Here is a 15,194-nt window from a genome sequence, read left to right as displayed (position 1 = left end):
TACCGAAATGAATTTTGTGTCGAAAATATCGCACCGGGACCCGCACGGGGAAAATCGTACGCCGGATTGAAAAATTCAAAACATGGAAAATGCTCGAAATATTGCAATTAGGTTAGGAAGGAGTTCTCGTAAGAGTTTCGGGTTGTAAAAACGTACGAACGGCTGAAGCCGGTTGGTTCCCGATTATACAAAATAGGTTTTAATTACTTAGAAAAATAATTTATTAAATCCATAAATCTTTTTTGAGGTCATAAAACAACATAATCTTACCGGGGTTAGCAATATCCAACCACATATGCCACTAAACAAATAGTTCACAGAATAAACAAAATAAACACAGAATATACATTTATTATCAAAAATAATTACACGTTATGTCCCGGATTTTACAATTATCATGTCTTCGTTGGAACCCAAGGTGATGATGAGTTCGATTATGAATTAATCATTGTCATTAGGTTCTAGCGGATTTATCTATGGATTTCAAAAGTTAATTATCTTATAATCCTTTGTGTGTGGTGATTTATGATTTCCTAGTTTGGTTGTGCTTATTCGTCTTTGATGCGTAGCTAACGTCTAAGATTGTTTGTTAATCTCTATTGAAGTGACAGTGAATATAGAAGAATAGAACTTGCCATGCTAGCATAGGTTCATGTATATTTGTTACGCATGATTCATGGGTAATTTTAACCATCTTATTCACCATATGTAATCACAATAGATAACTTGCTCTTAAACCATTATATATTCAATTTTTATAGACATATAGGGACTAAGCATAATTGGCGTATATTCGACTTCTATCTTAATTATGGATGTTTGATAGTAGGGTATACGAACAACGAAAAGTGGCGTATACTAATTCCGTGTTATCTGATTAGTTGTCATCACCATCACAAGCTAAGGTTAAAAACATAAACTTTGAATGAAGTATTTAATAAAGTTAGAATCCCATATTTATTCTCACATAAGTAATTCAATATTTATTCTCTTAGTTAATGTTATTTAGTATAATATCTTAGATAATCAAAACTCAAATTGTTACTTGTCTTAGCATTGAGCGATAACCATGCATTGTTGCATAAGTGCATAATCTAAAATTAACCTAATTCTCCATGGGAACGAACTTAAATTGAATCTTATACTACTTGTGATCGCGTACCCTTGCGTGTATTTTCGTGTTAGAATTACAGCAAACAAGATTTTGGCGCCGCTGCCGGGGAGTTTGGTGTTAAATTTAGTTTATGTGCTTGACATCACTGGTCGTTAAAGTTCACTGGCTCGGATATTTTACTTACTTGTTTATGTTGATTGTGTTCAGGTACTCTAGAGAGTGTGTATGTGAACATGTTCTCAATCTCGTAAGGAAGCACTGGAAGAAGTCGAAGTAGTTGAAGAAGTTTTTGAAGAAGTTGAGAAAGTTGAAGAAGAAGCGATCATTACAATGGGAGAACCAGCAGCAAATCCGAAAGCTTTGTTGGATTATTCTTAACCGAAGATCAATGACATTCAGTCTAGCATTATCAGACCATCCATTATGGCTAACACCTTTGAAATCAAGTATAGCACGATTCAGATGGTGCAGAATTCAGTCCAGTTTGGGGGTTCTCCAACGGAAGATCCCAATATGCACGTTACAGATTTCATCGAGATCTGCGATACTTTCTTGTTCAACAATGTTTCTGAAGATGCTATAAAGTTGAGGCTTTTCCCATTCTCTCTGAGGGATAAAGCTAAGTGATGGTTGCATTCTCTACCAGCAGGTTCTATCACTACTTGGAAGGATCTTGCTCAGAAGTTTCTCACTAAATTCTTCCCTATGGCGAAGACAGATGCAATCAGAAATGCTTTTACTCAATTTGTGCAGCAATCGGGAGAATCTTTATTTGAAGCTTGGGAGCGCTACAAGGTGATTCTTAGGAAGTGTCCTCATCATGGCATGCCTGATTGGATGATCATCAATTTCTTTTATAATGGTTTGGGAGCGCAATCAAGACCTATGCTCGATGCAGCATCAGGTGGAGCCTTATGGGCTAAGAGCTATGATGAAGCTTATGAGCTAACTGAATTGATGGCTACTAATGAATATCAGAACCCAACTCAGAGACTACTTCAAGGAAAGGTAGCAAGAATTCTGGAGGTGGATACAACTACTGCTATAGTTGCTCAGCTAAAGGCATTAATGATGAAGGTCAATTTTTTGGCTAATTATGGAGTTAATCAGATCACAAGTGTTTGTGAGCTTTGTGCAAGTGCGCATGAAACGGAGCAGTGTGCTATATCTAGTGAATTAGCCCAGTTCGTGAGCAACTTTCAGAGGTCGTAGCAACTAGTTCCTGCCACTTATCATCCTAACAACCCCAACCATCCTAACTTCAGCTGGAGAAATAACCAGAATGCGGTACAACAACCTTATCGGAAGTTTGGAGAAAAATAATTCAACCGTCCTGGTTTTCAACAACAGTTTGCACCAACACAACAATTTCAACTTCAACAACAACCGCATAGAAATGCAGGTCAATCTACTAATGAAAAATCTGAATTAGAGGAGTTGAGTTTTATGTGCAAAAGACAAGCAGTTTCTATCAAGACTCTTGAGAATTAAATAGGGCAAATTGCCAATGCTTTGTTGAACCGTCAACCAGGAACTCTTCCTAATGATACCGAAGCTAATCCAGGCAAGAGGGAAGTCAAGGAGCAATTGAAGGCAATCATATTGAGGTCTGGAAAGGTTGCGAGCCCCCAAATTAGCAAGATGAAGATTATGATGATTCTGTTCAGAATGCAGGTGCATCTGCACCTTTGCCAATTCTAGAAAAGGAGATTATAGCTGAAAAAGTAGGCAGAAGGATACCGAGGTGGAACCGAACATGAAAGATATTGAAAGCAAACCTCCTGATGGTAATACAGGGGACAAACAGGTTTATCCACCTCGTTCATATCCTAAAATACTTCAGAAGTAGAAGTTCGATAAGCAATTTGCTTAGTGCTTGGAGGTTTCCACGAAGTTGCACATTAACATACCTTTTGCTAAATCTCTAGAACAGATGCCGAGCTATGCTAAGTTCATGAAGGGTATTCTATCTGGGAAGCTAAAACTTGAGGAGTTGGAAATTGTTGCTCCAAAGGAAGAGTGCAGTGTTGTGCTGCAACAGAAACTACCGCCTAAGCTTAAAGATCCAGGAAGCTTTACAATACCTTACACCATTGGCAATCTGTCATTCGACAAGTGTTTGTGTGACTTCGGAGCTAGCATCAATCTGATGCCCTTTTACATTTTCAAGAAACTTGGACTACCTGATCCAAAACCTGTGAACATGTCTTTGCAGTTGGCTAATCGTTCCATCACTAATCCGTGAGGAGTAGTGGAGGATTTATTGGTTAAGGTGGATAAACTCATCTTTCCTTCTGATTTCGTCATTCTAGACTTTGAGGAGGATAAGAAGATTCCCATTATCTTGGGAAGACCATTCTTAGGTACGGGCAGAACTCTTATCGATGTAAAGAAGGGTGAACTAACCATGAGAGTTCAAGGTCAGGATGTCACGTTCAATTTCTTCGATGCAATGAAATTCCCTACTGATGAAGAAGAGTGCTTTAGGGTGGAGTTGGTCGATTCCGTGGTGACTTCGGAGCTTGATCACTTGATACGGACTGATGCCTTAGAAAGAGCCTTAACGGGGGATTTTGATAGTGAAGATGAAGAAGGGGAAGAGCAAATGCAATATTTGAATGCATTCCCATCGAAGAGGAAGTTGGATTTGCCAATCGAGTCTCTTGGATTGGAAAAGCAGAAAAATACTCCAAAGTGTCTCAAACCATCTATTGAAGAGGCTCCTACACTTGAGCTTAAACCACTGCCTGATCACTTGAGGTATGCATTTTTAGGCGATGCATCTACTTTACCTGTTATTATTGCATCTGACCTTTCAGGAAGTGATGAAGATAAGCTCTTGAGAATTTTAAGAGTGTTTAAGTTAGTAATTGGATGGACTACAACATATATCAAGGGAATCATCCCCTCTTATTGCATGCATAAAATTCTGCTTGAGAAAGGAAGCAAACCAACTGTTGAGCAACAAAGGAGGCTAAATCCTATTATGAAGGAGGTTGTGAAGAAGGAAATTCTTAAATGGCTAGATGCAGGAATCATTTATCCTATATCTGACAGTTCCTGGGTGAGCCCGGTGCAATGTGTGCCTAAGAAAGGAGGCATGACCGTTGTAGCTAATAAGAAAAATGAGCTCATCCCTACTCGGACAGTTACAGGATGGAGAGTTTGCATGGATTATCGAAAGCTGAATAAAGCCAAAAGGAAATATCACTTCCCACTTTCATTTATTGATCAGATGCTTGACAGGTTGGCTGGACACGACTACTATTGTCTTCTAGATGGATATTCGGGATATAATCAGATTTGAATTGCTCCAAAAGATCAAGAGAAGACCACATTTACTTATCAATTTGGCACTTTTGCTTTTCATCGAGTCTCTTTCGGACTTTGTGGTGCGTCTGCTATTTTTCAGAGATGCATGATGGCCATCTTCTCAGACATGATTGGCACTAAAGTGGAGGTGTTCATGGATGACTTTTCCGTGTTCGGGACTTCTTATGAAGAATGCTTGCATAATCTTGGGTTGGTGCTAAAAAGATGTGTTGAGACCAATCTGGTGCTCAATTAGGAAAAATGTCACTTCATGGTGCAACAGGATATCATTCTTGGGCACAAGGTATCTAGCAAGGGTCTTGAGGTAGGTAAGGCCAAGGTGGGGGTCATTAAAAATCTTCCCCCGCCAATCTCAGTTAAAGGAGTCCGCGGTTTTCTTGGTCATGCGGGTCTTCATCGGCGATTCATCAAAGATTTGTCCAAAATCTCTAAGCCTTTGTGCAATTTGTTGGAAAAGGATGTTCCCTTCAAATTCGATGAAGAATGTCTAGCTGCTTTTGAAAGCTTGAAGAAGAGTTTGACTATAGCACCTGCGATTACTACACCTGATTAGAATGAGCCTTTTGAGATGATGTGTGATGCTATTGACTATGCAGTTGGAGCAGTTCTTGTCCAGAGGAAGCAGAACATTTTCCATGTGGTTTACTGTACTAGTAAAACCCTTAATGGTGCTCAACTGAATTACACTACTGCAGAGAAGGAGTTTCTGGAAATTTTCTATGGTTTTGAGAAGTTTCGATCTTATTTGCTTGGGACAAAGGTGACAATTTACACTGATCACGCTGCTATTCGATATTTGGTCTCGAAGAAAGATTCAAAACCTCACTTGATTCGATGGATTCTCTTACTTCAGGAATTCGAGCTAGAAATCAAGGATTGAAAAGATACATAGAATTAGGTAGCGGATCATCTATCACGCTTAGAAGATCAAGGCAAGGCTTCACTGGACACGACATTGATCAATGAGTCTTTTCCCGATGAGCAACTTTTTGGGGTGTAAGAAGAAGAGCCATGGTTTGCAGATATTGTGAACTATCTTCTGAGTAATGTCATTCCCCCAGAAATCCCTTATGCTCAAATGAAGAAGTTTCTGCATGAGATGAAGTGGTATCGATGGGATGAACCTTTCTTCTTTAAACAGGGAGCTGACTAGATTATCAGACGATACATTTCGTATAGTGATACTGAGGAAATCTTGCTCGACTTTTATTATATTATGTATGATGGACATTATGGTGGGGAGAAGACAACTGCTCGTATCCTTCAAGCAGGATTCCTCTGGCCTACTTTATTTAAGGGTGCTCATCAGTTCCTTTCGAGTTATGATCACTGCCAACGAGTTGGTAATATATCCAAGAGAGACGAGATGCCTCTTAATGTGATGCTAGAAGTTGAGATTTTCGATGTTTGGGGAATCTACTTCATGGGGAAATTTGTCTCATCCTGCAATAATCAGTATATTTTGTTGGCGGTTGATTATGTGTCCAAATGGGTCGAGGTGAAAGCATTTCCAACCAATGATGCGAAGGTGGTGATTAACTTCCTTCAGAAGCATATATTCACGCATTTTGGCACTCCGAGAGTCATAATCAATGACGAAGGATCGCATATCTGCAATCACAAGTTCACTGCTTTGATGGAGAAGTATCATGTGAATCATTGTATTGCCACATCTTACCATCCTTAAACTAATGGGCAAGCTGAAGTGTCTAATCGGGAGATTATACGTATCTTGGAGAAGGTAGTGAGTCCATCAAGAAATGATTGGTGTTTGAAGCTTGATGAAGCTGTTTGGGCATTTAGAATAGCATTCAAGATTCCTCTTGGTGTGTCTCCTTTCCAATTGGTGTATGGGAAGGCATGTCATTTTCCTGTGGAGTTAGAGCATAAAGCATATTGGGATTTGAAGAAGCTAAATCTTAACTTGGAAGCTGCTGGAGAGAAAAGAATGCTTCAACTAAAAGAAGTTGAGGAGTTTCGACTATAGACTTATTAGAATAACAAAGTGTACAAGGAAAAAGTCAAGAGGATGGCATGATAGGAGATTAATGCGCAAGTCTTTTTTGCCCGATCAGAAGGTTCTATTGTACAACTCTCGTCTCCAACTTTTTCCAGGAAAACTTAAGTCGAAGTGGTCAGGACCATTCACGGTCAAAACTATGTTTCCACGTGGAGCGGTGGAGATTTTTGATATGCGTCCAGATCAAGCGTTCAAGTTGAATGGGCAGAGATTGAAGCATTACTATGGAGATGCGGCGAACTGCGAGGTGGTGAGTTTCATTCTTTCAATAACTTAATTCCAAGATTTCATGTCAAGGTAGTGACGTAAACCAAGCGCTTCGTGGGAGGCAACCCATGTTTGTTGTATATTAGTGTCGACAAAAAAAGCAGAAAAATAAAAAAAAATCTGATTTTTCAGGAGCACGGCGCGCCAGAAGCGGGGCGGCCGCACGAGTTTGACAAGAGCCCGGCGCGCCTGCGCGGGAAGCGGGGTGGCCGCGCAGCAGTTCTGGAGAAATAAAAATAAAAAATCAAAACAAAATAAACCCCAACCCGTTTTTATTCCCTTTTCTACCCTAGCTCCTATTATGAAACACTCCTAACCTAAACCTACATCTACCATATATACATACATCCTATATACATCTCTATCACAAATTTCAATTCCAAAAACCTAGTTTTTCATATTCACTACTTACACACAAATTCTCTATTATTCTAATGGCACCCAAAAGATCGAGAGTTGTGTTGAGTAGCAGCTCTAGTCCCTCGTCGGATTCGAGTGCTGGGGGAGTGGTGGCTAGATTTCCTTCTCCAGATATACAAGATGAGTTTAATCGATTGATGTCCAAATCAATTGCAAAGGAGAGGGGGTTCTTACCCATTGCGGGAGATGGAAAGCTCTTGGAAATGATTACTGAGATGGGATGGCAAACTTTCTGCGAGGTCCCTGCTGCTGTCCTGATGAGCATTGTTCGGGAGTTTTATGTGAATGCAAGAGCTGATAAGAATGGGTTTTCTGTGGTACGTGGTTTGATGGTGGATTACACACTGGCGGCTATTTATAGGGTTATCAATCAACCCGTGAGAAAGCCGATGCTAGAGGAGTGGGTGAACAAGACAAAGGAGGAATTCGATCTTGATCATATTGTGGCTGAGTTGTGTGTTCCGGGAATATAGTGGAAGTGCAAGAGGAGCACGAATGAGCCACTCACTTTTCCGGTTGCATGCATGAACATGTATGCTCGAGCATGGAATGCTTTTGTGTGTGCGAATATTATGCCTTCTTCGCATCAGCATGATGTTACTGTTGATCGTGCTATTTTAATTTGGGGGATCTTGAATGAGGAGTATGTGGATCTCGGCCTTGTGATACATCAGAATATGTTGCAGTTTCTGAGGAAAAGGACATTGGGGGCGATTCCTCATGCCTCAATTGTGACAAAGCTTTGTGTTTCGGTGGGTGTTCGTTGGCCCAAGTTGGAACAGTTGCAGATGCCGAGCTCTCCTATTGATAGCTCCACGATCGTGACGATGCAAGAATGGTATGGTAGAAAAGCTGATGAGAAGGGTCTGGGTTACAGTTATGACCATTTTCCCGGTGGCCAGCCAGCCGATCAGACTTATGCTGGTGGTTCTTCTCCGGCCAGGCGTGTAGTTTGGAGAGCCACTCGAGGAGAGGCTAGTTCACGTGTTCAGCAGGAGGAAGGAGATGGTTCTGGGCTTGGAGATGTGCAGTTCAGAAGATTGTCCAGACGCATGGATGTGATGCAGCATATGTACGGTCATTTTGCGGCCAATTTGACACAGGCTTTGGGCACTGCTTTCCGAGCCACTAGTGTTGAGGTTGATTAGCCGGTGTTTGGTGCTGATTTTTTGTATCCGCCACGTGATACTCCACCCGAGGAGGGTAATCTTTCTGATGACTAGGTATGCCTGAAATCCTTATTTTTACCTTCAATGAGGACATTGAAAATTTTAAGTTTGGGGGTGATAATGTAAGGATTAGTTTATGTATGTCCATATAGATTCATATAGATTCATGTTGCATGTTTAGTTTTATATCATTCATATTTTTTCATGATTGTTCATATAGGACATATTTGTTGTGTTTTTATGTGAGTTCATATAGTTGCATGTGCATGCATATAACATGATCCCTTAGGTTGAGCTATTTCTGATTGATAAGTTGATGTTAATTTGAGTGTGGTAATGACGAATAGAGGGTTGTTTAAGTCTAATGAATTGATTTGCATGCCAGAAATAAAAAAACATCACAAGTCTTATAGGATTGCTTTTTAACTAGATGATGATCATAATTGTTACTTGTTGAGATTTAATCACTTGCTTATATCTAGAATTTATGGTATTCTCTTAATTGCAAATAGAACACTGAATTTTTAAACTAGAGAAAAGCTTGGATTTCATTGCTAGTATGAATAAGGCTAAGCGTCAAATGGCTAGTAGCCGGCTCATAATTTATGAGTAGTCTACGGTTGAATGAGATGGAGCAAAATGCACTCATTCAGAAATTATTGAAAAAAAAGGAAAAAAGAGAGGAAAAAAAAGAAAAAAAATAAATAAATATGTGTTTATGCATAGTTGATCAAGAAGGAGCTCTTTAATACTCGAGTTATTAAATTTTAGGGGACTTTCTGCCTAGTGACCTAAGGCTTTTATAGTCTAGAATCCACTAACCTAACGCTCGCTACATGGGTATTATTGCATAAGTCTTTTGGGACCTCATTCATTGCACAGTTAAATAATCATCTTTGTTATGTATTTAATAATAGCGTGAATCCTTGTATAACTCTAGTAGGAAGGAGGTGTTGTGAGTCATTATGTGTTTAATATCTATTTTATTTCTAAACTTGTGATTGTTTTGATGATAGATAAGTTATGTTTATTGATCTAGTATCAAAAGTATATCTGTTAAGCATCCACACATGCACATTTCTGGTTTGTGAGTTGGTTTATGGGATTTATTCGAACTCTGTTTAGAGTCACTGCATTCTTAGAGGCATTAGCTTGTTGGTTGGTTATGGTTATTCAGAGGGGATCGATTGCATTATCATTTAGTTACATTCACGTAGTTGCATGCATGCATAAGTTTTGTTTTATAGTTTTTGAGTCTGTTTATGCTTGAGGACAAGCATCGATTCAAGTTTGGGGGTGTGATAAGTGGATTTATATCTACTTAGAACGCTTCATTACAAACTTATGTTGGTGTTTTGGACTCAAGTTATTGGTATTTTTCATGTGTTTTTGTGTTTTATGTATTACAGGCATTAGTTGGATGAATAAATGATCTTTTCAAGGCAATATTCTGAAAGGAGGTCAGATTCTGAAGTCAAAACTATTCTCATGTTGAAGAGCATCTCGATAGCATCGCATGGAGTATTGGATCACCAAATTATGACAGACGGAACTCAAGACACAGTAGAAACAAGAAACTGAAGGAAAATTTAGTTGCACAGCACGCCCGCACAGGAAGCGGGGCCGCCGCGCCAAAGTTGCAGGAAGTGCGCGCGCCCGCATGGAGGTTGGGCCGGCCGCGCCAGGTCCTTTTGACAAAATCCTGATTTGACTTGCATTCGAATAATTTGAGGGCCCAGGTCATCTAGAAGCTATATAAACCTGATAGGGAAGAAAATAAGGCATGGGTATATAATTAATGTTGCATTAATCATATCAGAATTGGGCCAACAGCTAGGCCCATTTGAGAAGGCCCAAAACCCTGAATTTTAATTAATTTCGTAATTAATTAATAAGGGATAAGTCACCTGATAAGATGAGTCCTAGTGGAGAAATAAATCCTTGTAGATTGGTCTCCAAAGAACCTGGTGGGATAAGGAATCAGCTTCCTACCTCTTAGGACTCCAAAGTCCATTCTAATTCTGAGACTTGCCTACCAAGTCTTCTAACCCAAGTCCAATTCAAGGACTCCCAATATCTATATAAGGGGCCTCACCCCACAAATTAGAACTACGTTTTTTGACTTGATCCTTGGCATACAGCAAGGTACGTAGGCATCTTGTAAGGCAGATCGAGTCACGAAACACAAGAGCAGTCAAATCGAGCCTCGAAGCTCACATTCCCTAGTAATAAACACAGCAATTAGTATACCTTAGTTTTTGATCCATAACATTTGGCGCCGTCTGTGGGAAGGCACAATAACAACCATGGCGAGAACACGGAGAGGAAGTAGCGCCCTTGAAGGAGGAATACCTGCAGGGACAACCCAAACGATTTCGTCAATCGTGGAGGTGCCTCCACATTCAACCTATGTCGCCACCCAAGGAGGAGCCCAGGTAGGGGCAACTAAACCTCAACCTCAAGGGACGATTCCCTCGGCTCCTCAAGGGACGAATCCCCAACTTCAACAACTACATATACATGTGGATTCTCGACCCATTGGGTATGAGTATTCAACTATTGTGGCCATTAACCCCCCTTATGGGATGCCCCTTTACCCGAGGTTGGAGGAAGTGGACATGCTGGACAAAGTGAAGCTCGGGGGCTAACACCCCCCTACATATAAGGTTTGGCTCTTATCCCGGAGGATCAGGAATTTTCTGGTCCTTACACTGAGAGAGACTCCGAATCTTCAGATGATGAAGTGGCCCCAAGAAGGAGACGTGCTGGCAAAGAGACGATGGCTGATGGTAACCAACATCCTAGGAGCACCCGAGGGGTGAATCCCCAAGAAGTGCAGGAGAGAATCAAGGCCCACGAAGCTGAGATTCAAAGGCTGAAGCGTGACTTGTTGGTGCACCAGACTCCCAGACTCCCATTACCACCTAGGGGGAGAAATCTTCCCCAAATCATAGACCTGGATGGTCTATCACAAAGAAGGGTTGTAGTCCCAAGAGCTAATCCAAGCAATCTTCTTCCCCTTGGAGATCTTGATGATCCTACTCCACCATTCACTAAAGAAATAATGAATGCCCATATCTCAAGGAAGTTCAAGATGCCCACTATTAAAGCTTATGATGGCACAGAAGATCCCTCTAATCATGTCAGGACATTCTCTAATGCACTGTTATTGTAGCCCGTGAATAACGTTATTAAGTGTCGGGCCTTTCCTCAAACCCTGTCGGGTATGGCTCAAAGATGGTATAGTCGTTTGCCCCCGAACTCTATTGGGTCCTTCAGAGAATTAAGTCAGGCTTTTATTAAGCAGTTCATCAGCGGGAAAGTGTATGAGAAAAGTTCAGCATCCTTCATGAGCATTGTGCAGGGAGTAAAGGAATCCTTGAGAGACTATCTGAATCGTTTCATAAAGGAAGCTTTAAAAGTCCCGGACCTTGATGATAAGGTAGCCATGATAGCACTGCAACAGGGAACTAGGGATGAGTTCTTCAAGATGTCCTTGGCCAAGCGCCCCCTGAAAGCATGTTGCAGCTCCAAGATAGGGCCGGAAAGTACATCAAAGTGGAGGAGAGCATGAGGAAGACAGTAGTAAGTAACGAGCCCACTGGAGGCAAGAAGCAAAAAACCGATCTGGAATATATTGCTAAGGACAAGTATCCCAGAACTGAGCAAAATCCTGATTCAACCCCAAAGAAGGGAGGACCTGGACAAAAGTTCACTGAATACGCTAAGCTGAATGCTCCAAGAAGCCAGATCTTGATGGAAATCGAGAAAGATCAAGTTATTTGTTGGCCTAAACCCTTGAAGGTTAATCCTGCCAAGCTAGATAAGAGCAAATATTGTAGATTTCACAAAGATATTGGTCATGACACCGATGAGTGTAGACACCTGAAAGATGAAATAAAATTCATCATTCGGAAAGGAAGATTAAACAAGTACACTGAGGAAGGAATAGATAAGAATAACAATGGGAGAAAGAACTTTGAAGATCGTAGGAGGGACCAAGACAATCAGGGGCGAAATCCCCAGCCTAGGGGACCGGTTATAAATGCAATCTTTGGAGGACCACGACCCCGAGGGCCTGTGATAAACACGATTTTTGGAGGACCAACTGCTTCCGGGTTATCCAGGAACTCTAGGAAAGCATATACCATAGAAGTTATGCATATTATTGGGGAAGCCCTGAAGAGGACCAGGACGGGAGTAACAGTGGCATTTGATGATTCTGACTTGGAGGGTGTGAAATTTCCTCATGATGACCCGCCGGTCATAAAACCAATAATAGGGAACAACCCAATGAAGAGGGTCCTCGTAGATAATGGTGCTTCAGTGGATATCTTGCTCCATGATACCTTTTTAAGGATAGGTTATAATGATACTCAATTAACCCCGACCGACATGCCGATATAAGGATTTGCGGGAGTGGAGTACCCCGTAGAAGGGATAATCAAGTTGCCAACAACCATAGGTCAGGAACCAAGGCAAGCAACACAGATGTTGGACTTTGTAGTGATGAAGGCTAGCTCAACTTACAATGCTATCATGGGAAGAACCGGGATACATGCCTTCAAGGCAGTCCCTTCTTCCTACCATTCAGTAATGAAGTTTCCCACCCGGAATGGGATTGGAGAAGAAAAAGGAGATCAAAAAATGGCTAGAAGTTGTTATGTGGCCTCACTGAGGGCAGATGGAGTTGGGGGGCAGGTTCTGCCTATTGAAGATCTGGATATCCGAGAGAATGATGAGAAAAGAGGGAAGCCAGCAGAAGACTTGGTTTCGGTTCCTTTAGCTCCCGTGGATCCCGAGAAGGTGACTTTCGTTGAAGCCACACTACAGGAGCCCCTTAGAGGGAAGTTGGTGAAATTTTTGCAAGAATATAGTGATGTGTTTGCATGGTCAGCAGCTGATATGCCAGGCATAGACCCGGAACTGATTCCTCACAAGCTGAATATGGATCCAAGTCAGAAGACAGTGAAGCAAAAGAAAAGAAGTTTTGCTCCAGAGAGGCAAGAAGCTATAAAACAGGAAGTAGAGAAGCTCTTAGAGGCTGGTTTCATAGAGGAGATACAATTTTCAGAATGGTTATCAAACCCTGTAATGGTGAAAAAGGTTAATGGAAAATGGAAGATGTGTATGGACTTCACTGATCTGAATGACGCATGCCCTAGGACTGTTTCCCGTTGCCAAGGATAGATACTTTGATAGATGCCACTGCTGGACATGAGATGATGAGCTTCATAGATGGATTTAGTGGATACAATCATATCAAGATGCACAAGGACGACATCCCAAAGGTATCATTCATCACTGACTTTGGTGTTTATTGTTATCTTGTTATGGTATTTGGTCTCAAGAATGCAGGAGCCACCTATCAAAGGTTGGTAAATAAAATTTTTAAGGATCTTATTGGCAAGACCATGGAAGTTTATGTTGATGACATGTTAGTCAAGAGTCTAGTGAAGACTGACCATATAACCCATTTGAGGGAATCTTTAGAGGTCCTGAGGAACCACAAGATGATGTTAAATCCTACAAACTGTGCTTTCGGAGTAGGATCTAGAAATTTTTTGGGATTGATGGTCTCCAAGAGAGGAATCAAGGCCAATCCCGATAAAATAAAGGCAATCTTGGACATGGAGCCACTAAAAACTATCAAAGATGTTCAAAAGCTCACTAGAAGGCTTGCTGCGTTGGGACGATTCATCTCCAAGTCTGGGGACAAGTGCTTGTCGTTCTTCAAGTCCTTAAAGAAGGTTAAGGATTTTGCATGGAGTGAGGAAAGCCAGAAGGCATTCGAGGAATTAAAGAAATATATGGCCCAGGCCCCGTTGTTGGCCAAGCCAGCTCTAGATGAAGTTTTATACTTGTACTTGGCTGTTTCAGAGAATGCCTTGAGCGCTGTATTGGTTAAGGAGGAACTTAAAATCCAGAAACTCGTAACTATGTTAGCAAAATTTTGCATGGAGCTGGGTTGAATTATTCAACTATTGAGAAATTTGCTTTAGCCTTGGTAATGGCTTCAAGAAAATTGCGTCCCTACTTTCAGGCTCATAAGATTGAAGTACTAACAAATCAGCCCTTGAGAAATATTATTCATAGTCCCAAGGCTAGTGGGAGGCTGATCAAGTGGGCAATAGAGTTGGGAGAATTTGACATCAAGTATAAGCCACGAACGGCAATAAAAGCCCAGGCATTGGCTGACTTCCCGGTGGAATGTACCATACCCAACCAAGAAGTCGGGGGGCAGGAAGATACTATACCTCCAAACACAGAAGGTGATAAAGGGGACAAAGAGAAGGAAGTTAAGGAAAAGAAATATTGGGTCCTCTATTTTGATGGAGCAACAAAAATAAATTCAAGTGGAGCAGGGTTAGTTTTACAAAGCCCTGATGGGTTCTTGATTGAATATGCTATGAAGTTAGACTTCCTGACCACAAACAATGAGGCAGAAGATGAAGCTCTGATAGCTGGCCTTGGCTTAGCAGGGACACTTAGAGTCAAAAACTTAAAGGTCTGTGGAGACTCGAAGCTGGTCATATCCCAGGTAAAGGGAGAGTTTGAGGCAAGGGATGATACGATGGCTAAGTATGTCTGCCTAGTAAGGGTGGTGATGACCCAATTCGATGAATGCCATGTTGAGCACATTCCAAGGGAGGAAAATGCTAAGGCAGATGCATTATCAAAGTTTGCTTCATCTGATATAGAGGAAAGTTCAGGAAGTGTATACTTCCGCATTCTGAAGACATGGATCATTGATGTTAAGCTTGTAGCTCCTATAGGTCTGGGGACTTCATGGATAGATCCCATTAAGACCCATATTCAAACCGGATGGTTGCCAAATGATGCTACTGAATCACGGAAGTTGGTTGTTCGA

General features: G+C 41.2%; 1 non-coding gene across 1 annotated transcript; it reads right to left on the bottom strand.

Moving 5' to 3' along the window:
* Nucleotides 1-1,834: 1,834 nt before the first annotated feature.
* On the bottom strand, nucleotides 1,835-1,941 carry LOC141721918 (small nucleolar RNA R71). Its single transcript, XR_012574959.1, has one exon. It is a non-coding gene; the product is annotated as a small nucleolar RNA R71 (small nucleolar RNA).
* Nucleotides 1,942-15,194: the final 13,253 nt, after the last annotated feature.

This window comes from Apium graveolens, chromosome 4, assembly GCF_009905375.1.
Source record: "Apium graveolens cultivar Ventura chromosome 4, ASM990537v1, whole genome shotgun sequence".
In the NCBI taxonomy this organism is placed as follows: domain Eukaryota; kingdom Viridiplantae; phylum Streptophyta; class Magnoliopsida; order Apiales; family Apiaceae; genus Apium; species Apium graveolens.
Note: the sequence above shows the minus strand (reverse complement) of the source record. Positions and strands in the feature narration are given on the sequence as shown.